This window comes from Rhinolophus sinicus, chromosome 1 (genome assembly GCF_057876585.1).
Source record: "Rhinolophus sinicus isolate RSI-liver-muscle chromosome 1, RSI-T2T, whole genome shotgun sequence".
In the NCBI taxonomy this organism is placed as follows: domain Eukaryota; kingdom Metazoa; phylum Chordata; class Mammalia; order Chiroptera; family Rhinolophidae; genus Rhinolophus; species Rhinolophus sinicus.
The window spans coordinates 149,478,860-149,504,162 of NC_142501.1; the positions used below are offsets into that span (position 1 = coordinate 149,478,860).

Consider the following 25,303-nt stretch of genomic DNA (forward strand, 5'->3'; position numbering starts at 1 on the left):
CTGACTGCTTTCTCAAAACATACCTGGGCCTTTAGGCAGGACTCTACAGGTGATTGCCCCTGGATGTTTGCCTAAAGATGATTTAGAAAATTGGTTGGAAGCTTTGCTTTTCCCCACCTATCAAAAATTAACCTGCCAGAAATTTGCAGACACAGCAACATTATGTTAATGATTCTGACTCATGCACAGACTTTTCTTTTTTTAAAGCCAGCTATTCCAAATTCCAAAGATTCATCATTTATTATTTGGTAATTTACTTTTGTGTTTGCACTATGAATAAGACATTCATTATTAGCCTCCTTGACTGTCTCAAACCTCTAGGGTGTTGACTCACTGTAGTGTTTATTGGAGGTAGGTAACCAGTATTCTCTTACGCTACTGGTGAACATTGTTCTCATTTGCTGGGAAAAAAGAGAGGAAAATCTTGGGGACAGAACTTAATTCCAAGAAGAACTGAGATCTGATTTCCAAACAGTCCAGGGAATACTTTGTGCTGCTGCAGAGTCCCCTTGGGTACTCATTAAAGTGTTCTGACTGGGTCACAGGGGTGAGGGCTGAAAGAGCTGAGAAGCCTAGTTTGTGATGTGTACAACACTATATGTTCAGTTTGACTCACGTATGTATGGAGTTGTGATTTAGTGTATAGTCAGCCTTTTAATAAATTTATAAATGTCTAAGTTTATTTCTAGAATGATTATGTACTTTATAATTAAAGCTTCAAAAGCTTTGAAATTTTACATATGATAGTTAACTCTAACACTGTCAGGGTTGAACCAGATAGTCTTTAAAGGCTTTTGCAGCTATGAGTGCCTGTGATTTTGTGATTCTGGTTATTTTTCTAAAATTAAACCTCTAGTTTTATTTGCTACCTTTGCTTAATCTGAATGTAAACATTATCCTGATCAAAGTGTTGTCCGGAACAATCAAGTAGCATTATCAATATTAATGGCGGAGAAAAGGAAAGCTTTCCACCTTTAGCTTTTTCTGTTTTAGCCACTTCTCAACCTCATTGTACATTTTTTCTTTCCAGTTACAGGAGTTTATTTACATTTAGAATCTTTGGGTTTAGTCCAAATGCGTAAATGTTCACCGTTCTTCCCCTTCCTCCCCCCGCTCACTCCCATCATGTTGAAGTGAGGTTCAGTCCTTGGGAAGTTTGAAAACTGGGATCCTCACTCAGAAACTTCGAACGCCAAGCAGGTGTCCTTAATGAGTTAGGCATATTGTGTAAGTGTTGCCAGTTCCTCAGATTGTTTTTCAAGAAGCCAGAAACCCAGCTTTTTATTGTTGAATGTTCTACCTCCTTAGTGCTATTTGAAATTATTTTAAAACTCTGAAAAGGAATAAAAGTGATATGACTCCTCAAGATCAGGTATCCTGGTTCTTCACCCGCTATTTTAAAACCACACTCTTTCACTTCCAGCTGATAGGTATTGTGACTCATTCCCCCTAAAGAGACCCTCCCCTTGGGTATATCCACTCCTCACTGCTATGGTGTACAAGTGTGAACTTGTCTGGAAACTAGAATTATCCCTGGATTTGGACAGAAGTCCTTCAGTAGTAGTTACCATGCTCATTGTGTTCCTTAACAAATGTCTATCTCCTTAACTAATGTCACGTTCACATCCAGGATTTATGCTAATCTTCTGGTTTTCCATATACTCAAAACTATGCTTTTTGCCAGTCACTTTTCTTTCTTGAACTATGTACATGTTCATCTTTCAGAGTCATTTGTGTTCTTGACTCAGTGCATATCTCAGCCCCAGTGGTTTCCTTCATTGCTATTATCTTCTTGTTTCTGTCATAATATGCCCCTTCTTACCGCTTTTAACACTCTTGCTCTTTTCACATTAATGGAAAGAATAGGATGGATATTGCACCTAGAATAATTCAAATTGTAGTGTAGATATAGTGGCCACACATTAGATTAAAGAACAATACTGTGGGCTGGTATCAGAATGACATTGCCTGACTGCTAAGTCCATTTGTTGTTGGCAGTCAGGGACATCCCATTGTTCATGAACACTGATTTGCTCATTTTTGTGAAATATTAAAGTGGAAAATTGTCCAGACTGGAGCTTCGGTTCTGTAGCTCTTACAGCACAGGAGTTACAGTATACACAGACTGGTGCGCTCGAGTTCCTGAAGTGACTCAGCTGGTGCTCTTATAAAATGGTTTTGCTTACTAGACATCACTTTGATTTTATTTCTATATTTCCTCACATACGGACAAGACTGTCACAAGGGATCCTACCAACTGAAACCAGTTAAATCGTATCTTCTCCATTTCCCTGCCACACATGTTTGATATGTTCTGAAAGGATGATATTATAGTTAGAGTTGCCATTTTGGATTATTTCTTCTGAGGGAGTCTTGCATTATTGTTTTATATTGTCTGAGGGTCTATTAAAATGCATATATTTTTCAAAGCCATGTTATGAAGAGGTGCCATTATTATTATTATTATTATTATTATTATTATTATATATTTTTTACAAGATCTAGGGAGTGGAAATTACTTGCCCAGATTACATGACAAGTACGTGGTAAACTAGTCCTGGGAGGTTGAATGCAGAGCTCTCACTGTTAAACATTGTGCGATACTGTGTGTCTCTCATTACTTCATTTCAGATAACTCATAGTTAGTGAAGCCAGATAGCCCCTGGTAAATAATAAATCCTTTTCTAGCACCATACAAATCAATTCCTAATAAGTTGTATGGAAGCTTTTTAAAGAATAATGTAAAACTCTTCTGTCGATATTTTGAAGAATTTATTGTTCTCCTCTTTTGCAAACTGAAAATGCATTTGTCTGTCTGCCTGCAGTCTTCTGGACCCTCTCCAATCTTTTAAGATACTGCAGTTTGTTGGATCTATTTTGCAAGTCCTCTCAAAAAATCAAGTCCTTAGTCAAATGGTACAGGAGATTGGAATACTTTTCCAGAAATCTAGTGTTTCTCAAAAACACATTTTCTTATCTGTAGTTCACTTTTTCTTCTGACCAGTTTTGCTCCTGCTTTTTTTCAGTTAAGTGGTCATTCTCTTTGACAGAGAATTCTGAGACAAAATGAACATCAGTATTTGGCTATATTTTAGTCATCCTTTTAATTATCTTTTAACCCTTATACCCTTAATCTTAAAATATATGCCTTATTTTTTTTTCTTTTGTCGGTATCGCATAGTGTTTTACATTATTGTAGGTTTTTTTTGGTATTAAGCTGGCACAGAATTTAAAATTAAATCAGAATTGATCTTTTCTGCAAATGTGACTAGATTTTACAAAAACTTCAATAGCTGGTACCAATAATTACCAACTGTTTTTTTTTTTTTTTTCCCCCTCAGCATAAGCCAGTAAAAGGACTTCACATTTTGACATTTTCAGGAACATCATTTATATCTTTCAAGATAAATCTACAAAGGTTAGCTTCTTTTGTTTGTTTATTTATTGGTTTTGTGGGAAGAAGAATTGTGAATTAGTGAACATGAAATAAAACACAGGAAGCACAGTTTTGCTTTGCCAATGATTCACTCTATGTTAAATTTTACCTTCCATCAAGTATAATTTCCAAACAAACTGAGTTTATAAACTCTAAGCATGATTGAGGACTTTCAAGATAGAACCACATTTTAAACATGCAAACCTAGTTAAATTTGTAGTGCATTTGACTTTCTGTAGTCTTATATCCTTTCCTGTCATTTGTATTTATGGAAAAATAATCAGTGCTTTTGAAAAACTGAATTTAATTTTTGTACTATGGAAATTAGTAACATGTTTGTGATTCCCTTTCTTGCTTCTTATGTTTCGAGTCTTTTACACACACACACACACACACACACACACACACACACACACAATCAAATTCTAGCATGAATTGCAACATGGAAATTATAACAGAATATTTTCCAGCTGAACACAGAAGCATACTGAAAAAGTCTTAAGGTACATTCCGCAAAGCCAATGACAAATCCTGCCCATTGTAGGCTTTATCATTGGCTTTGCGGCGTGTACCTTAAGAATAAATTTCATTGTAAAATATATTCAGTACTTTTACTTCCCCTTCTAGTATCTTGAATTCCTCAGGATTGAAATGAGATATTTCTATTAGATCCATATTCTCAAGTCTATCCTTGACACATTTGCCCTCCTAGGAATAATATTATAGTCTGTGATTGATCACAATGTCAAGAAACGGATCTTGGTCCAATTTTTTGCTCTGTTGGATGAAATAAAAATTTCATTTCCTTCCAAATTTTGGAGTGAAGACAAAAGACAGTTATTTAAAACAATGGTTTTAATATTTTTCATGCTTTCTAATTAGTGCTGTTTATTATTGTTATTTAAAAAATCATTATAATCCTTTGGTAGGAAGTTTATATTGTGTGGGCCAGTGAACCTATTTGTTTAAATTTATAAACCAGATGTGTATTACAAAAGATCAGGGTTCTTTGAAATTGTATTGGATACACTAACAAGGATAGAAACACATTAAATGTATATTGTGAGTACCATTTTTAAAAAGATGGTTATAAGTATTATAATTCAACTAAAAATCCCCACTATTTCTCTGTTTTGGTACATATTATAGTTAACAGTCTTAAAATAAAAATATTAAACATTTTAATGTAATTCTTTTATAACTGCTGTTCTGTAGTCAATTTATACAAACTTGTTAAAGATTATTTCACTTCATACCATTTTAGGATCCATTTTGCTTAACTGAGGTAGAGGGGTGCATGTGCTCATGTACCATATTTTGCCGTGTATAATGTGCGCTTTTTTGCCCAAATTTGTGAAGCAAAAATAGGATGCGCATTATACATGGGTAATACTAATTCTGTACCTATATAGATGCTTTTAATCCTTTTACTTATGCTTATGAGTTAAAAGTGTACTCTAGAAATCAATAACGTGACACATATACAAAACTATACCTTGGAAATCAATCATCGGTTTTGTTGAACTTACGACAAATTTTCAAGGATGAAGAGTTCTATGCGTAAATATCGTAAATTTGTGACCGGTACACAAAAATTTCTTGTGCTACCTTTTATTTGTTACTGTGTTTTGTAATTATTTGTTACATAAAATTTCTTGTACCATATTTGTTAAAAAATAAATGCTAAAATTCCTTTATAATACACAAAACAAAAACCTAAATGGAAACAAATAAAATTTTGAATTAAAAAATTAAAGCGAAAGATTTTTTTCCCTGAAAATTTGGGCCAAAAACATGGTGTGCATTATACAAGTACACAGCAAAATACAGTACTTTTGGGCAGTAGGCACAGCAGTTTGCCAGGAGAATGTGTATGTGACCTCAACTGCCTGTTTTTGTTTGAGAGTCAGAAGAGGTGAGTAGGTACAGGTTAGGATCCCCCAAGGTGTTAATTTTAGCTACCACCTCCATATTTCCCCCAGAATTAATGTTTTTAATATAAATCTTAGCTTGGATGTTATCATTTCTACCCCACCAAGACTAAACACTGCTCATCCCAAGGGATCTTGCTTGTTAGCACTGAATGGACTCACAGACCTTTGGTAAACTGTTATAGTCTGGTATGACATCCGGGGAACCCGAAAGGAGGAGATATTTGCTGTACAAGCCACCGTGGTTTTGGTACTGATGATTACTTTTTCATCTATGTTAGATTGCTTTCTGTATAGAACTCTTGAAATGTTTAGGACCCATCAGGAACCCCTGGGATGCGTAAGCATGTGGCATATGTTACAGCATCATAAGGTGGTTTGTGGGGTCTTGGGGTCAAGGTTTTGATCTACTCCTCTGAGATATGTGACCTTGGGGATGTTACTCTACTTCTCTGGTCTCTTTCCTTCCTTGTTGAAAGGCGATAGCAATAGTACCTGACTCCTGATTGTTCTGTTATGTTTAATAACATGATGCATATAAAGTGCTTAGTTTTGTATCAGGCACATAGTAAGTGCTCAATCAATATTATTGAAGTCAATCGATTGTCATTGACACTCCTGAGATGTTGTCTAACTGGTGCATGAGTAAATTTAGGATACTAGTCCTACTCATCCCTTATGGCGTCTAAAACTATAACATCAATATGTCTATAACTACCTCAGCTGTAATCATATTATTTGTACATATTATAAAAATAAAGTAATTCAGTTTTAGAAAGCATAATTCGATAATGTTGAATATTGCAAATGCAATAAAAAATAGTCCTCATATATTTTGTTTCCTTAAATCCCATATGTAAGATAAGATCAAATTAAGTTAGCCTTTCTCTCCAAGATTTTAAAGCATTCCAGTATTTGCCTCATTAGCTCTTAAAAGCACTTCAGGCACACTTCTCCATCAATTGAGCTTATTTCAAAACTAATTTATGATAGATTCCAATAAAACATTTCACCAACATCTTCTTATTTTCACTATATTTAATTCTCTTTTTTAATTAAGACAAATGGCATGACGGTTTAATAGAAGACCATCACTGGTCAGAATTGGTCCGGCTTCTTCCTCAATCTAAGGAACTAAGCAAAGCAATTTTTCTCATTGCCTAGAGTCTGCAGTTTTGCCCTCATGGAGTTCTTGTACTGCATGAAGTCTCACTGCACTGCAAGTTAGTCCTTGTCTCTCACTGACATGGTGAGAGAGAGGAAAATAGCAGTGTTGGCTTTTGCATCTTTCTCTTGCATTTTGTCTTCTTTTTTCTTTGAACATGTTTATATTTTGAAATACTCACTTTCATTGGAAATCTATGAGATTCTATTACAAAGTGATGTAAATCAATGCAGACTCAAATAGGTTACCAAGATATATGCCAGTGACATATTAGATTTCCTTTTTTCTACAATTTCAAAAATCATTATTTTATGATTCAATTTAGGAAACATTTGAGTAAGTATTTGGTATCTAACACTATGCCAGAGGCTTTAGGGATTCCTAAAGAACTATAAACATGTTTCTTACAATCAAGGGAATTCAAATTTGATTGGTGTTTATGACACGTGTATGATTAAATGTCAAAATATACGGTGAACCTACTCGGTATTCATATCATATGAGGTCAGAATCGGAAGATATGAGAATGATTCAGATATTTGAAGATGGTTTTATCAGATATTAACCTATAAAGATAACAAACATTTGAAGAGTACTTGGAACCTAATAATGGTTTGCTTGTTTTTTACTATATGGGTGAGAAATATAATGGATAAAGACTCAAATGAACTGTATCAATTTCAATATCTCCGAACAAAGAATCTAGCTACTATAGGAAGAACCAGAAGTGTACATTCCTGTCTATTCTTTTCCCTGGGCATTTCTTGATTTACTTGTTAATAAATAATGAAATGACTAGAGACAGTGTGGTATAGTACAGTTTATGTCAGAAGTAGACTGTAAGAGTCAGAACAAAGGCTTTGGTGTAGACGATGTAGTTTTGATGTTTGCTTTCAATATATGCTGCCATTCTGATTTTGAAAAAGTTATATAATATCTCCGAATCTCCATTTTTTTTAATCCATAAGTATATCATTCAGGGTGTTTGTGAATATTAAATAAAGTTAAGTGAACAGTGCTGAGCAGAGTGTCTGGCATAGAATATACCTCAGCACATATAAATTTAACTATGACTTGAATTAAGAGACTTGTTTAAGGCCTTTGTAATTTTATGCAACTGAATCTAGTTTCTTCATCTGTATTAAGAGAAAACATATCAATTTACCATAGTGTTTTTAAGGATTTAAATGATTGCAATTTGAAATTGGCCATGGTGTGTGGGTGGCAATGCTGGGGAGTGTGCCATAAAATTGACAAACGTTACAAATCAGGGATCTTATTTTTTCAAGAGCTGGTTTACAATCACAGTACAGAATAAAAAAGACAAATGATTAAACAATCAAAGTAAAGTGTGATATAAAGCATAATGTAGTGTTTCAGTGTAGTATTTACAAGGACATTGGAACCAGTCAGGGAGGTCAAGAAGAGCATCTCCTTTGAAAAGAAGTAACATCTAAATTGAGTTCTGAAATATGGACGCTGCAGAGAAAAGGGTTTGTTCAATAGGAGAGAAGGAAGACCAAATTCGCAGACTGGACTTTATTCAGAACCAGATGAAACTTTTAACACTGGATGTTGAGAAAAAAATCAGAGGTGTTACGGAGGAGGTGGCAAACAAGGTTTCATGTGCAGTGACAAGTGAAATTTGTCGACTCTCTGTTTTGATTGATGAATTTTGTCCTGAGTTTCGTCCTATTCAAAGTGTACTAAAGGTGTATAAAAGTGAGTTAAATAAGCACATAAAAGATGATATAGGAAGATATTTGGCTCATCGGTGCACCAATGAAGTAATCGCTTTAATTCTTCAATACCAATAAGAAATTATTGAAATTTCCAAGCCATTATTTATGTCTGTTATACAGAATAAACTACATACACTGATTCCTGGCAAGAAGTTTGATCTCAGCTATAATCAAAACTGCCAGTTATATTCAGATTTTCAAGAGGATATTTTGTATTTCAGTTTTCCCAGGGCTGGTCTTCCCCTTGTCCATTGTTTTTTGGGCCTTACGAATGCACAGAGGTTGCTTCTAGGATTCTCAGAGCCCACATGTCAGCTCCCCAGACCTTTAGCTTCTACCCCCACTGCTCCTACTCATCCTGCAATGCCAGATAATGCATCACAGGAAGAACACATGGTTACCTTAGTAACAGGATTAGCTTCCCTTACATCTAGAACATCTGTGGGCATCATCGTTGTTGGAGGAGCAATTTGGAAAACTATAGGCTGGAAACTCATGTTTGTTGCATTATGTATGCGTGGAGCTTTGTATCTTTATGAAAGGCTGACCTGGACCACCCCTACCAAGAAGAGAGCCTTTAAACAGCAGTTTGTGAACTATGCAACTGAAAAACTGCAGATGATTGTTAGCTCCATGAGTGCAAACTGCAGCCATCAAGTACTACAGGAAATGACAATCACTTTTGCTTGCCTGTGCCAACAAATTGAGAATACACAAAGACATCTGGAAGAAGTAGTTCCTAGATTTTCCAATGAAATAGATTGATTGGAGGAAATACAAAACAATTCAAAGCTTTTCAGAAGTTAAGCTGCTGAACTTGAAAGCGAGCGGGAAAATTTTACTAAGCCGTTTCTACATTCAAGCAATGAAGAAGAATTTTTACAACAGAGATCGCTTCATAATGATCATAGGAGCATATGGAACTTGGATGATTTGGGGCAGTTCTTACTGTTGTGGAATGACTTTAAATATGAGTTCTATTCATTGTACCTACATAGCAAATTCTTGTGTTGATTCTGGTAATGATCTACCGCAAGGTGTTTGGATTACTGAAAAGTGCTACGATGTCTCTTTAGTTTTAATTTTCAGTTAAGAAAAGCCTATTTGTGTTAAAATGATGAATTAGTTAAAAGCAGCAGAAACAACTATGTGACTCCTGGGGAGTGGGGCCTGGCTCTTAATTAGGGCTCTCTTTGTGTTTGATTCTGAGAAGCTTGGCTTTCAGGAGTTAGAGAATGGGCCTTTCATTTTGTTTCTCAAAACTAAGTTTTGATGTCATTTTAATGGGAATAGTCACTTTTTTGTTTAATAAACTGCATTGCTGTAACCATCACAATATAAAAATAAATTGAGTTCTGAAAGATTCTAGGATTTGCCATGCAAAGTGAGAGGACAAAAATATTTCTGGCAGGGGCCGGCCTGGTGGTTCAGTGGTTAGAGCTCCATGCTCCTAACTCCAAAGGCTGCCGGTTCGATTCCCACGTGGTCCAGTGCTCTCTCAACCACAAGTTTGCCAGTTCAATTTCCTCGAGTTGCGCAAGGGATGGTGGGCAGCGCTCCATGCAACTAAGATTGAACACTGCACCTTGAGCTGAGCTGCTGCTGAGCTCTCGAATGGCTCAGTTGGTTGGAGCGCGTCCTCTCAACCACAGGTTGCCGGTTCGACTCCCGCAAGGGATGGTGGGCTGTGCCCCCTGCAACTAGAAAACGGCAACTGGACCTGGAGCTGAGCTGCGCCCTCCACGACTAAGACTGAAAGGACAACAACTTGAAGCTGAACGGCACCCTCCACAGCTAAGATTGAAAGGACAACAACTTGACTTGGAGAAAAAGTCCTGGAAGTACACACTGTTTCGCAATAAAGTCCTGTTCCCCTTCCGCACTAAAAACAAACAAACAACAAAAAACAAACAAACAAAAAAAACAAAGTGGGAGAACTTTAAAAAAATATTTGTGGCATAAGGAAGCAACATGAGTATGGGTCTAAAGCTAAGAGAGGATTTTTCTTTCAAATAAGTGAGTTTAGTGGGGCTAGATCTTAGATTTCTATGGGAGATAGAGATGTTAGGGAAAGATCAGATTGATGAAGAGGTAAAACAGATCAAGGAAGGGCTTAGATGCCCTGGTTAGAGGTTTGACTTCCAGCATTAATCTACATTGAAAGAATCAAGACTTATCTACGAAAATCATTTTAATATGCAGCAGTAATAAATTGCTTTTATTTTTTAGCAGTACCATTGATTCTAGAAAATCTAAGGTCACTCATAGCCACATATTTTGTTTGGCGATTCAGCTATGTATAACTACAAACAACCCCGGTATAGCACGGGTCTTAGGTTCCTGGAAATGCCATGTTATGCAAATCAGTGTTATACGAAACAAAGAACTAGTACAAAAAAGGGGATTAGTTTCCAAAAATTAAAAAAAAAGCATACTATTATATTTTTATAATTAAGAGAAATATCTTTATTAAAGCAATTTTCACCAAAAATATAACATATTAATATGTATTAAATAATGTTTTCTTCATCTGTGCTACTAAGCACCATTAACCGAGGGTATTATCTTTTTGACAAGTGTAATGACGAGCGGGGGAAAGAAGGAGGAAGGATAGAATGGGGCCAATTAATTTATTTAGCAATATCTAATCAGTTTATTTAGCAATATGCAATAGCAAAAGAAAAAGGCAATTAATAGAATGTGCTAATGACAGAAAGTAAAGGTGGTTAATACTAAACTATACATTGATACCAATGTCATGTCAAAGAAGTACACATACATATAAGTCTAAGATATACCAAAATATGTTTACTATTGATCAAAAATCACTTGGCTAAAAACACAAATAACATCCGTAAGGAGTATCCAGTAGTTTAGAGGATAGTAACTATTACAGTAGATGCCAAAACCTCACCAAACCAGGGAGAACAGCACTGGAGAAGTCATAAATCAAAACCTTGCCAGGTGTGTATCTAAGAGCAACTCAGGCGTCTCTCACACCGCTGTTTGCTAGTTCTCAAGAATGCTGTTGTGGTCTTTGTTGTTGTTAGAGGTCAAGGCATCTTTTGATGCTATAAGCTGCGAGCTGCATATACGTTTTCAAGGTGTTAACAATCTGAAGAATGTTGCTGCTGCTGTTGTTGTTGTTGTTGTTGTTGTTGTTAGAAGTTAGGACATCTTCTGATGTTGTAAGCTGCAAGCTGCATACAAGTTTTCTAAGTACTAACAAGTTCTCAAGAAGGCTAAACATGGGGAACAACATTGGAGAGGTCAGGAATCAGCCAGACCCCACCAGGTTCGCGGCTGGAAGTCAGGACATTCCCTGGTTTTATAAGCTGCATGTTGCTGGAAGTCTTCAAAATGTTAGAATGATGAAAAATCACCAATGACAAATGATCAAATGATGAAATAATAATTAATTATTATACTGTCAACTGAGATCTGTCTTATATATTTTTTAAGTTTCTTGTTCCTGACTCCCCCTCCGGGAATGGCCAATTCCAGAAGGGACTGGCAGTTACTGATATGAATGTTGCCCATCCTGCCAAAGGGCCAATTTATCTGGATAAGCAATATCTACTCTTATTGCTTGGGACCATCACCCCAAGATCTTCCAAAACCTGGCAACATGCGTGTCATATTGTCTTGATATAATTTAGCTACTTCTTCACTTCATCTGCTGATGTGGGCAAAACAGACAGAACAAAGATGGAATTCTTTCAACCCTTGATCAAGAATTTCTTTAACCTTAAGCTAACCATCACCTCACAACACAGACAGAGCAACAAATATCATCTAATATCTCCCCTACTGGAGAGAATGAGACCAAACAGAAAACCTCATCTCATTTATCCCCTGCTATGGAGAATGAGACCAAAGAGGGAAAGAAAAGCAACCTCATCTCATGTCTCCCCTACTTAGGAGAATGAGACCAAAGTGGGAATTTACTCAACCCCTGATCACAGCACAGAAATCACCTCACATACAGGAACAGATAAAAGCTAATAGACAAAAGCTCACATCAACCAGTGAAGGCAAATTTTCTTCAACATCTTCCCTACAACAAGATAATCTTCCTTCTCTGAACTTAATACTGTATGAACAAAATGGATTTAAAATTCTAATAAATTTTAAAATTCTGCGGTCAAATCTGATATGACATCCACGCTCAAATGAAAAATTTCAAATGAGATATCTTTTGCTCTTAAAAGCTCTTATTACGTTCCATGTTTGAGGTTTTCCCCAAATCTTGAACCATGTTAGAACGAAACTGTGTAATAGAAGTGCCATGTTATATAGGGGTTACCTGTACGTAATTATAATACATTTTTCTTTTGTGTGAATTATGTATATTATTATTATTATTATTATTTTTAAACCTTTATTCATTTTAAGTGTGTTTTTCCAGGACCCATCAGATCCAAGTCAAGTAGTTGTTTCAGTCTAGTTGTGGAGGGCGAAGCTCACAGTGGCCCATGCAGGGATCGAACCGGCAACCCTGGTGTTAAGAGCACTGCGCTGTAACCAACTGAGCTAACTGGCTGACCTTGTATTATTTTTTAATAAAAGCCTCTGTGAAATTCAGTGTGCTGAGTATATGAATTCTGCTGATAATAGTAACTCTTTTAAAATTAGAAAATAAAGTTAGTTTGGCATGACTGTCCTAGGAATTACCCTTTTGTCTGTAAGTGCTAATTCTATTTTATAGCTATTTCAGTTTTACCAGAAGGAAATACGAATCTCAGCATTGTGTTATTACTAGACTCTACTCCCTTGAAAAAAATTCTTGCAACGTTCATTTTTAAATTCTCTGAACAGTGTATTAGTAATCACTGCTGTCTTTGACTAATTAGATCTTTGACTAATCTGGGCTGCTTCTTGCCTGGGCCAGCATCCTGAACTTATTTAAAATACCATCCCTGGTTTCTTCTCATCATCTTTATTTTGGGCCCTAGTTTCCTTCTATCATACTTGTAATATCATAGTCAATATCAAGAACATTTACCTTGATTGAGAAAACAGAAATTGAAGACTGTTATCTCTTCACTCTAGTTTTTTTTTTTTTTTTTAAGATTTTATTGGGGAAGGGAAACAGGAATTTATTGGGGAACAGTGTGTACTTCCAGGCCTTTATCCAAGTCAAGTTGTTGTCCTTTCAATCTTAGTTGTGGAGGGTGCCATTCAGCTTCAAGTTGTAATCCTTTCAGTGTTAGTTGTGCACAGCTCAGCTCCAGGTCCAGTTGTCATTGCTAGTTGCAGGGGGCACAGCCCACCATCCCTTGTGGGACTCGAGGAATCGAACTGGCAACCTTGTGGTTGAGAGCCTGCACTCCAGCCAACTGAGCCATCCAGGAGCTCAGTAGCAGCTCAGCTCAAGGGGCCGTGTTCAATCTTAGTTGCACGGGGGAGAGCCCACCATCCCTTGTGGGAGTCGAGGAGTTGAACCAGCAACCTTGTGGTTGAGAGTGCACTGGCCCATGTGGGAATCAAACCGGCAGCCTTCGGAGTTAGGAGCCTGGAGCTCCAACCGCCTGAGTCACTGGGCTTGCCCTCTTCACTCTAGTTTTGTTCTACTATATACAGTGCCATCTAGTCACCAAGAATCATAGAGTTCTTATCTTCTCTATTCTAAATAATGATGAACCAGTTCATTATTTTTGTCCAGTGATGTACTACCACCACTCTTAAAAACTGCTATAACTCAAAACTACCAAAAAATATGTCTTTTAAAATATTTTTGGACAAACTACCAGCACCTCAGGTATCAGTGGTAGTGCAAGAGAAGATTTGTATATAGTGCCCAGATATATTAGGAACTGTGCATATTTAGATGAGTTTAGACTCCAGTGGAAAGGTGAACGTTTCACATTTGAGATTTCTGTAAATTGTTGAATTCAGTCTTGATGTATTTAGTCATTAGGAGGATAATGAATAGCTACATTAAAAAGTTAGACAAATGGGGCTGGCTAGGTGGCTCAGGCGGTTAGAGCTCCATGCTCCTAACTCCAAAGGCTGCCGGTTCGATTCCCACATGGGTCAGTGAGCTCTCAACCACAAAGTTGCCAGTTCAGTTCCTCGAGTCCCCCAAGGGAAGGTGGGCTCCGCCCCCTGCAGCTAAGATTGAACACAGCACCTTGAGCTGAGCTGCCTCCCGGATGGCTCAGTTGGTTGGAGCCCGTCCTCTCAACCACAAGGTTGTGGGTTTTGACTCCCGCAAAGGATGGTGGGCTGTGCCCCCTGCAACTAGCAACGGCAACTGGACCTGAAGCTGAGCTGTGCCCTCCACAACTAAGATTGAAAGGACAGCAACTTGACTTGGGAAAAAGTCCTGGAAGTACACACTGTTCCACAATAAAGTCCTGTTCCCCTTCCCCAATAAAATCTCAAAAAAAAAAAAAAAAAAAAAAAAGTTAGACAAATGTGAAGTCATTGCAGAAACATTTCATCCTCAATTTGCTATATGCTATATTATTCCTAAATATAATAGATGCCATTTTCTAACATCATTAAATTAAAATAATTGGAATGAGATTTATAATATGTAAAAATTATTTAATAAAAATTGAGGTTTGTAGTAAAGATACCCCTAATTTTCTCATAAAGAAGGCATTTAAAATAATGTATTCATTTTGGCATTTTAAAAAAGTTGGACTATTCCTAAGCGGAGGAATTTGGTGATTGGGGTTTAATCCTTTAATATTAGCTGTCATTGAATATGAATTATAAAGCATTTGTCTGTATTATATTGTACATTAAAAAAAGACCCTGGAAATGTCTGATCTTTATGAATTTTTATGTATAATTCTAGCTCTTCATTTTTTAGGAAGAATAAATATTTCTAAATCTTTTGCATTTGGATGGAGTGTCTATCTACTGTGAAGTGCCAAAAAGGAAAAAAAAAAAAAGACTTAAGTGATACGTGATGTGCTACTTGTCATCTAATGAAGCATTCAGTGCACTGTGATTATGACTGTTACTCGGTCATTTCAAGTTGTATCCATCAAAACTGTGGGCACTTGTTTTCCAAATTAATCAAAAAAGTTTCCAGGGCCAGAAAGACATAAGTACTGAAATAACGAGGAACAAACTTGCTACAAAATAGAAGTAACTGGGCAATAGCAAGCATAATGTAGAGCGCTTCATGGGTGAGAATAAAATAGGCTTCATTTATTTATCTGTTTAGGGTAGATTTTTAAAAAATTTTTTTCCAGGTTAACTTTTACTTTCTTTGAAATAAACGGAAATCCTTTTGAGATAGACTTGTTGATATCCTTGATTATCTGTGAGGTGTCTACATGAAAAAGAAAGCGATTTCAGGAAGTTTCCATAGTACTTACACATGCAATCAAACTGTCCAATGTTGTAAATTACAGCTTCATAAATAATTGTGGTTGCTTTCTAACTTTGATTTTATTCAGTCTAATAACAAGTATTACTCTATAGATAATTGTTGACAGTCGCAGACACTGATTTCATTCAATTAAGCTGGTAACCTTTTTAAGAAACTGCCTGTGAGAAAGCCAAGAATTCCAGTCAACTGATTTCTGGGAGAACTGAATTGAAATTGTCTTAGCCTGGAAAATGTTCCATGCAGGGCACAGCTGTGTTAAGTAACCTTTTCCTTATACTACCCTCTCTACGCAGAATTCCAAATGGGCAAACATAGCAAAGGACCGTGTTATCTGGATTCATATTTTGCTCAGCATAATTATAAACTTGGAAAGACATTATAAAATATGTTTGACACACATAGTAAGAATATGAAGGATGATTTGTCTTTCTAAATCATATTAAAATTCACATCCTTCCTCCCTCCCTTTCTTTCTTCTTAAAAAAAAAAAAAATCACTGTTGTGTGTATTCAAAAAGCAAAACCAATGGGTATTACACAAAGGTTTGTTTTATTTATGTCAAATTTTATATCCATAATGATAAATATTGTGCTGGGAAGATATTAGGAAACTTGGTCAAACATACTTTTTTCTAATGAAATGTGGGTTATAAAAGTAGTATGATTGACCAGTATTGCCAATACCAACGTTTTGTTGTTTATCTATTGTGCTCTCCACAATGGGAGAGGGTAAAAAACAAATTGTGTTGAAATTATACATTATAACTGGGGGGGAAAAAATGTTTCCTCAAATGAAGAAAGGTTTTTGAGTAAGTATTGATACAAGCGAGGAAGGCCAAGGTCATGTGTCCCAGTAACCATGTGTGTCAATAAAAGGCATCTATGTGTCATGGATACAACCACTCATCTATAAAGTTGTATTGTCAATGATGCTAGTAAGAGGCAAGCATGTATTAGTGGAATTTCATAACCATCCATTTCTACCTGTGACAGGTAGAAAGACAAAATGATAAAGTCTTCAAAATATGCTAATTTGAATGAACAGTAGTAGATACTATCTATACAGAATATTTGAGCCTATTTTTATTAGTTGCATTAACTTGATTAATATTTCTATATTTCTGGGAAGTTAGAATTTACCAAAGAACAATTTGCTAAAAACCATTTGTGACATTGCCACAGATGCCGTGTTTTAATAAGTGAAGCTTCATTATCTGCTGATGATTTTTATTTATCATGTTTGCAATTCAAAAGATTATCTCCAAGGTGGTTTTGATTGACTGACTTTTCCCTGACTCCATAGCAGGGTTGGCATACACCTGACAATTCTAGGCTGTATCTTCTAGGTTTTATGTTTACCCCATGATAGCAGCAGTTATTCCTTATCTCCCAGGGCTAAACAAAAGGAGAGAAATTAATAAGGTGGCTTTGAACAGTGGAAGAAGAATGTAGCAAATATACCTTGGGTTGTAAATAACCTCTAATCTCTGTGGGCAAAAGCTCTAAGTAATGTAAGATAAAAAAAGTGTAACAGCAGGGTTTTGCTAGGGAAAAAAAGCGAGATAATTGGCTAAATGGATAAGTTTTGAAATCTCCTAGCCTTGAACAGTGATGGAAAGTGCTGAATCAAATTGGCTTTTGAATAAAAGTGATATACTGTGGAGGTCAGGTCCAGTAAGTGGAATGTTCTGGCATACACAGTAAGATAATATGAAAAATTAGTTTCAATCTAAGACTTTTTTACTGTCAATGCAATTTCATTCAAAGTTAAGAGAGATTAACTTAAAAAAAATAATGATCTTCAAAATTTGTACTTTGGGATTTATCTTTTCTGTAGTCCTTGCAAAAACACATACGTCGATGCTCATAGATTGGCCAAATTATCCACAGTGGCCTCAATTTAATAAGGAGTTCTGACATGTTAACTTTTGAATTTTACATCTTTTAGTCTTGATATATGTCCAGAATTTTAATCCAGGAGTTACACTTTGATAACAAACTCAGCAAATAATTTTTACCATTTCATGTTAGATATTTATTTTTATTTTTGTAATGAGTCTAACAGTGATTCCATTTTCAGAGAGGTCCTCCTGGGTTCCTCCTCCATGTTTCCTTTAGTGACCTTGCACAATTATATCCTAAGGTTATTTCTGACTGTGGATTTCGTTCTTCACTTCATGGTCTTTCTGGGTTGGGACTACTTTAGACAAAACTTCATTTTCTAGGCTTTTTCTGTGCTTCACTACTATATTATCTTTCTGAATGCATTTTAGGGATACATTAGAAAGATTGAATTGTGCTCATACACATTCATAAGGCAGAATAAAGAGCTGATTCTTTTCTTTGGGAATACTTTTATAGATAGTAGGGATTCTAGACTCTTAAGAACATACCATTCAACTTTAGCATTATTTCTATTGGAAAAAAAGATTTGCCATAAATTGATGTGCTTCTCTAAATTCTTACTGGATATGTTTGGACAGAATTTGTGGACAGGGAATATTATGCAGTGGATCCCACAGTGAGATTTGTGATACATATATTTTTTACCAAATATTATAAAAATGTCAGGATAAGAATTTTAAGGAATAATTTTGCTGATCGAGTCATTTAGAATTTAATGCTTATTGTTTATAGAATGGAATGTGTTTTATATGTAAGAAAAATCCAATCATTCCAAAAATATTTTTTACCTGATTCAAAAAATCATTTTGATCCAAATTAGAGTGATCCAGTAATTAAAGTAAGCCATGGATTAATGTCATAGCCTTTGATCTTCAAAAATAAATTCATAGGAACGTAACTGAAATAAGGCAGTGGAGAGTTAGTGTTCAGAATTTTGTTTTCAATAATGAAAATGTGTTGGACAATTGCTAATAAATAATTTTTAATTTAGTTTTGAATACTTTTGAATATATTTGAAATTATGGTGTATTATACTTTGTCAAAGTATTATAATACTGAGCCTAATAATAATTTTGATGTACTGAATATCATATTTTAAAATATATTTAAAAGATTTAAGTAGACTCCAACAAGTTGCATAAATGAGTGCAGTTACATTTCTAGTTGGAAAATGAAGCCTTCAACTCTGTTAGACTATAGTTATAATAACCTTTTCTAAAAACAAAGTAAATATCTAATAAATTACTGGCATGTGATATTTAAGAGGCATCAGTCAGCTTTTTTTATATATTTTTATTTCAATGAGGGTCACAGATGCAACCGAACATGAATAAAAATTTGTGTCCCCTTATCCCTGCCATTCCCCCCCCCCAAAAAAAACACACACAAAAAACAATTTATATGTTTTAAGTAGGAGTTACACAGAGAGATTATTTTGTTACTCCAGTGTGCCATCATTCATCTCAGAGACTGGCCAACCTGCAGACACCTACCTATTTTCAAATGCTACATCAGCCCTGGAGAGTTGACAAGAACCAGATTTGATTTATTTGAAAGTTGTGTCAGTTTTCTCATCCCTGTTTTAATTTTAGCTTACCTAAAAGCTACCCTTAACATTACAGCACAGACTTGAACGAACATTTAATAATGTGAGTTGATATTGTGAACTTGGTAAATAAAGATGCATCCCTCTCTTAAAAACATGGTTCTATAAGAAAAAAAACAACAAACAAACAAAAAAACAAAAGGTGCCTTCTGTTCCATTTCCCTCTCTGTCATGTATTGGCTCATAGAACCTACACACTACTCAGTTAAAAGGCAGATTGTATGTATATGGACTGAATCTATTTCAGAGAAGGCATCTATCTCAAATTGGAATAGGGTATGGAATATTTTAGTTGTCTTCAGTTTTTTATTTCAACATTTTATTAAAATGTAGTAATTATACAGTGAGTAGTGCAAATGTATCTGCAAAGATGTGTTGAAATGCTTTTAAAATCACAAAATCCTAATTAGGAAATTTTGTGGAAGTATATGAACATGCTATTTGTCCAAAATCTTGGCAAGGGAAAGTTGATGAAGGACCTTAAAATTTATGAATATGTATAATTATCAGATTGGCCAACCTGCCATTTTTATGATCCCATGTAAACATATAATTGATTTTTTTTTAATACATATGGATTCCGTTTTTAGAGAGTACGTAAAATTTACTTTGCTTTTCTCATGAGCTCAATTTATTAACTGATCAAAATGAAAAAAATAGTGTAGGTAATTTAGGGAAAGAAAAAGTGTGTCTCAGTAAGTTAATATTGCTTCAAATCTTTTGAAAGTTATGTGTACTTTTAGTGGGCAAAATTAACTTGTTAGTATAAAAGTCACAGGTATAATATTCCAATTTGAAACATTTGCCATTTTTCTTTACTGAATTTGTTTTTTCCTTCTATGTACATGCAGAATATAAAACTTCATCTCAAGAATAGTTATCCCTTTTACTTGGTGATTAATCTAACCAAATCTACATCTTCTTACTATCAGTTATGCTTTAGACTAGGATCTAATAAAGTGTATAAGACTTTATTGGACCCAGCTATTTTTTTGAGGTAAATTCTGTGGTTTGAGAAAGATACCCATGTATCTTAATTTTTTATGGAAATGTTTAGCATAAAGTTTTTAGCATGCCTTATTAGTGCTAATAACCTACTTTAAAGAGAAAGAAATGGCCTTTCTTTTCATTTTATTCCACTTGTGTGACATATTAAAATATGACACATATTTGGACAGATACATTATGTAAAATTAAATGTTAAACCTGTTATACATGATTTATTAATTGGGCAGGCTGATTTCTTGAGAAACACTACTATTATACTATAGAAAATAGAGAATCAAAATTTTCAGATGGCAAAACTATATTAATTCTTTCAACTAAGGACATTTATTTGGAGAGCACTCTTGGGAAAATTACTAATTTTGTCAACTCATTCATTATTTGCCCTTTATACTCAGAGCTTTAAGAAGTGAATGGTAAGTGATAGTATATCCACTGTTTCTTGGGCATTCAGATAGTAACTTCTTCAATTAAATATTCTTGTTAGGTCAGACATAATGGATTCTTGTTGTTACTTTAGTATTTATTCAATGAAGGGGATCAATATTTTTGGCCCCAAGGGAACTACACAGATAAGAGACTCTGCAGTAAGTCTCTCTGTTCATTATAAACTTTTGGCTGGCAGATGCAGTGTCTGCTGTATGACTAATTTTAATTATAACATCAATGTGGAATGAGAATTCAGACATTCCATTCTTTTTCTCCCTTTTTAATAGCACATGTGCTTTGTTAGTGCATTTTACATTCTCCTCCCTGCTCTCTTGTGTGTGCTCCTTTTAGAAGGGATTTCTAAAAGAGATTTGAGAACAATAGGTCTGATTTTGAGAAATTTAACTATCATGCACTTGAACTCTGTACAGAGCCCATTTGTTCTGAGTTTGAATAGATTAAATCTTATCATGGTAGTGTACAGTCTGGTTGTACCAGATAGGTAGAGAAATAATCTTTCTTCATTATCATAGTTATCTTCCCTGAGTTATAAATGTATCTGTGTTTACATTTAATGAAACTGATATGTAATTTTTCTTAAGCATCACATTAAATCAAGCCATAATAATATCTATTTTGCAGTGCTACTTTGAGCCCTTTCCAGATACAGCCTAATGCTCTATTCAAGTAATGTCATTGCAGAACAAGTTGTCAGATTGGACTAACTCTAAATTTGGCCAGAGCCACTGTTTAAAAAAGTAAGCCAAAATGCAAGTCCTCGTAGCTCCCCAGCAAAAACTTACTCAGAACATCATATTTAATCTAATAGATGATTTATTAACTTGCCATTTAGTTCATCTGAGTAAAAGGTTTAAATGAGATCATTGCTTTAAGAACAGGCAGGAACCTTTACAAATCATTTAGTTCTGCTCCCTTGTTTTACAGATGGAGAAACTGAGACCAAGATAAATTAAGCGGCAAGCACAAAGTTACATATATCAAAATGTTGCCAGAAAAAAACTGTTGCTCTAACTTCTAGTTTCCTTTTCAAAATATCATGTCAAAGAGATTTGCTACTGTTTATAAGAAACAGTGATTGTTTAAAATTTATTTATGTAAACCAATTTGTTTTCAGACCCCAATTTATGTAGAATTGTCAGAGTATAAATAATTTAGACCTGTGGAGCTTGCAAAAACAATCACATTTAAATGTCAGAATATGTAAAGGTTAAATGTTAGAAGGCCAGAAATAATAGGGATAACCTCTAAGCCTACACCAAAGATTGTAGGCTCCTTAGTGTACGGACCCTGTTTACTTCTTCCATGTTTTCTGAAAAGAAAACCTTAAAGGTTAAAGTACTCACAGAACATAGTTGCATGACTGATTAAATTCCATAGAGGGTGGGAATTTGAGAGAATTTCACATGTGACTAGCATCAATATTTCCCTCACTGGAATTACATTATCTGTGTGACTTTTCAGTTAGTATTGTTAATGAGCAGGAAAAAAAAATCTGTTTTTCTGAGATTAGGCATTCTTGGAAGCAGATGTCTGTCTAATTGTGATGATTGGAAGCATCACCGGAGAGTGGCAGTTACAGGTTAGACTTTGCATGTAACGCTGCATTGGAGGAAAGAAGTGTAAAATTCAAAGGCAGTTGGAGAACTTGTTAGGAAATTAATGGTATCAGAAGCATATTTTTATTATTGCTTCAAGTCGGCTGATGAAATATAAGAATGGCCAAGAAATGCAGAATGTCCTAAACACCTGCTATTTATAGCAGCTAACACTCTAAGAAAGCAAGCATTTCCTTAAATATGGAATCCAATTCTTGCTTTGCCAGAAACAACTGATTTTATTTTTACGATTTCTCTGATCAGTTTCTTTATTGACCATAATTATGTCAAGACTTGATTTGGAAGACCTGATGCTGGTACAAATGGTAACATTTCCTTCCTACATTCCTTCCTTAAGAAAACACTGTCTCATAAACTGAGGAAGCTTGTGGTTAAAGGAAACAACAGAATAAGACATACAAGTGAGATCATATGATGTTTGTCTTTGTCTGACTTATTTCACTTAGCATAATGTGCTCTAGGTCCATCCTGAGACTAATTAAAAAAAGAATAGCAATAGCAGTTATTGAGTGTCTTCAAGAAGAGTCTCTTGTAAGAGACCTTCTCTAAGAAAATGCTGACGGTAGGTACTAGTATTCTTTTTCTATAAAGTTAATGCTCAGGGAATACAGCTAAGAAGCAGCAGAACCGGAATTCAAATTCAGATCTTTAGAGCCCAAGTCAGGACAGTAAACTCAAATGCCTTTAGGTGCCAAGAAGGTATAATGAAATTGTGTAATGTATAGGTGATGTAAATCTTTGTTCTTCAGGATTATGCTGCGTTGAATGTATAAGTCCATGCCCTTCATGATTTGACAGAATTGAATGATACCCAATTTTTCAAACATCTCATCCCGCATGATGTTATACTCTGGCGTTACGAAATGTAATTAATTACCCTAGAGCTTTTGGTGGCTCAGAAGAAGGACACTGTTAAGATTTTTTAGTATTTCAGATCTTAAAATAATTGGGAAACATTTGCAAAACAAAATCTATTTTATGTGCACAGCACTTTCATGTACACATCAGTGTGAGGTAGGCCCTTATAAGGTTGATTTTGTGGCATTTAGAGGAACAAATAAGTAAATTACTAAAGGCTGCAATGGGTAAGGAAACAGAAGTGCACTCTGCTTCTGAACTCTTTACGGAAGGCAGCTGTGTCCCAGAGCTCACTAATTTACGGAAGAGTATTCACTGCTTTTGAGCTTCAGATTATTCAGAAGCAGCATTCATAGCCAGCCCAGAATTAATGTGTAAGTGACCTTTCTCAGCACTGGGACAGAGGAAAACGTCACTCATCATTGGAAGAGGTAGATTTTTAGATGTCACAAACCTCTTGCTTCTATTTGAGCTAAATGGTAGAAGGGTTTCCTTTTTACAGATGTTCATTCTCATTAGAAGATGAATGGGTGATATATAGTTCCATCTCATTCTAGATTCTCGCTGTTCATTTGTGTGATGTTTAATACAAAGCAAGAGGGAAGAAAACCATGTGTCCGTTTAACAAAGAACCCTTCAGTATGTATTAAATTTACCACTAGAGGTGCAAATGCATTAGGTGCTTTTCGTTTTGAGGTCTTCAGATAACAGAATGAATTCACAGTCATTTCTGTGTAATTTGGATATTTGAGAATTGTTGAGAATTATTATCTGATTTCTCTAAGTAATAGTGTTTTATAGGACACTGAAACATTTTACTTTTGCATATAAATAAGCACATGCTGAAGCAGAGCTTCTACGAAGTTTTTTTTTTTTAATATGGTTTTATGATAATGAGTTTTAAATTTGTCTATGTCCATTTCTTGGATTTTAGTACAAACTTTAAAAATTTTAATGAAAAAATAATCTATGATCAGAAGCGTAAGTATTTTCAGAAGTCAAACATTTTAAAAATAAAATGTATCTAAAAGGAAACATAGGGTAATATGTTACATTTTTCAAATGAAATGAAAGGTAATTTATTGATAAGATGAATGTTGCATTTACTTATGTAAACCAAATATGCGTGTAATTAAGTCCTGCATTCTATATAATGAGGACTATAGGATAGGTTTATTTTTTGAGCATCCTTTTTAAATAAAAAAACAATGCAGTCGTGATTTTCATTGAGTGGAAAGGCCCAATTCTAATATTTCCATAGATAGCTTGGGATCGACTCCTAGTGAGAATACTGCTCTGGCCTCTACAAGAACACCCCAGTGCTAATTAATACCACTGATTTTGCCGTTTTATTGGCATATGTATTATTTAGAATGAAAAGTAAGTTTTAAATGACCATTATTGTTAACAATATTGAATTTATTTTGATATTTGTTAGAAGAGAGCCTTTATATAAAGTAAAAGTTTTGGAGATTACCGTGTTTCCCCCAAAATAAGACCGGGTCTTATACCATATTTCCCCGAAAATAAGACCGGGCCTTATGTCAATTTTTGCTCCAAAAGACATATTAGGGCGTATTTTCAAGGGATATCTTTTTTTTTTCCATGTACAATAGCCTACATTTATTCACATACAGTCATATCATCTTCTTCTGAAACATCGTCATAACATACTAAATGCATCCATTTGGCTGATGATCTTAACTGGGGCTAATTTTCGGGGTAGGTCTTATTTTCGGGGAAACACGGTGTGTGTAATCAAATGCCTGTTAAAGAGCATTCAGATTGCTGTAGAAAGTATATTCAACATTGATAGTGGTTGAGGATAAATAAAATCTGCTTTGAACTATTGTGTGTTATTCTGGATTGATGTTGTATATTGTACCATGGAGTCTAATGTCAGACTGCCTGGATTTGTTTCCTTCTGCTTGCTAGTTATATGACTTGGTATAAGTTAGTGATGCTCTCTAAGTTGTGATATCCTCATCAGTAAATAGGGGATAATGAAAAATCTTACTTTTTTGTTGTTTGGGATTTTTGGGGGATGGAATGAGATGGTGCCTGTAAATGTTTAACACAATATCTGGCATCAGTGTTAGCTCACTTGTTTTTGTTGTTGCCGTTGTTCATAACAGAGAGAAAGGATACATGTCAACTCTCTCAGGACCAGATTTTAGTTTACTGTGTTGGATTTATTTGATTTGGAATGGAAAATAAATATTTAAATAAGACCACTGTT

The 25,303-nt window shown here is 35.1% G+C and overlaps 1 protein-coding gene and 1 pseudogene across 31 annotated transcripts in view; both read left to right on the plus strand.

Annotated features, from left to right (window-relative positions):
- ADGRL3 (adhesion G protein-coupled receptor L3) overlaps window positions 1-25,303 on the plus strand; it is a 756,105-nt gene that overhangs the window by 51,317 nt on the left and 679,485 nt on the right. Inside the window, exon 2 of one of the 31 annotated variants that reach the window (XM_074324497.2) lies at window positions 3,342-3,418. The exons of the other annotated variants lie outside the window; for them this stretch is intronic. The gene's annotated coding sequence lies outside the window, so the exon portion shown is untranslated. The remainder of the gene's footprint in view (window positions 1-3,341; window positions 3,419-25,303) is intronic. 31 annotated transcript variants of the gene reach the window in all.
- LOC109453734 (mitofusin-1 pseudogene) lies at window positions 7,990-9,288 on the plus strand (annotated as a pseudogene).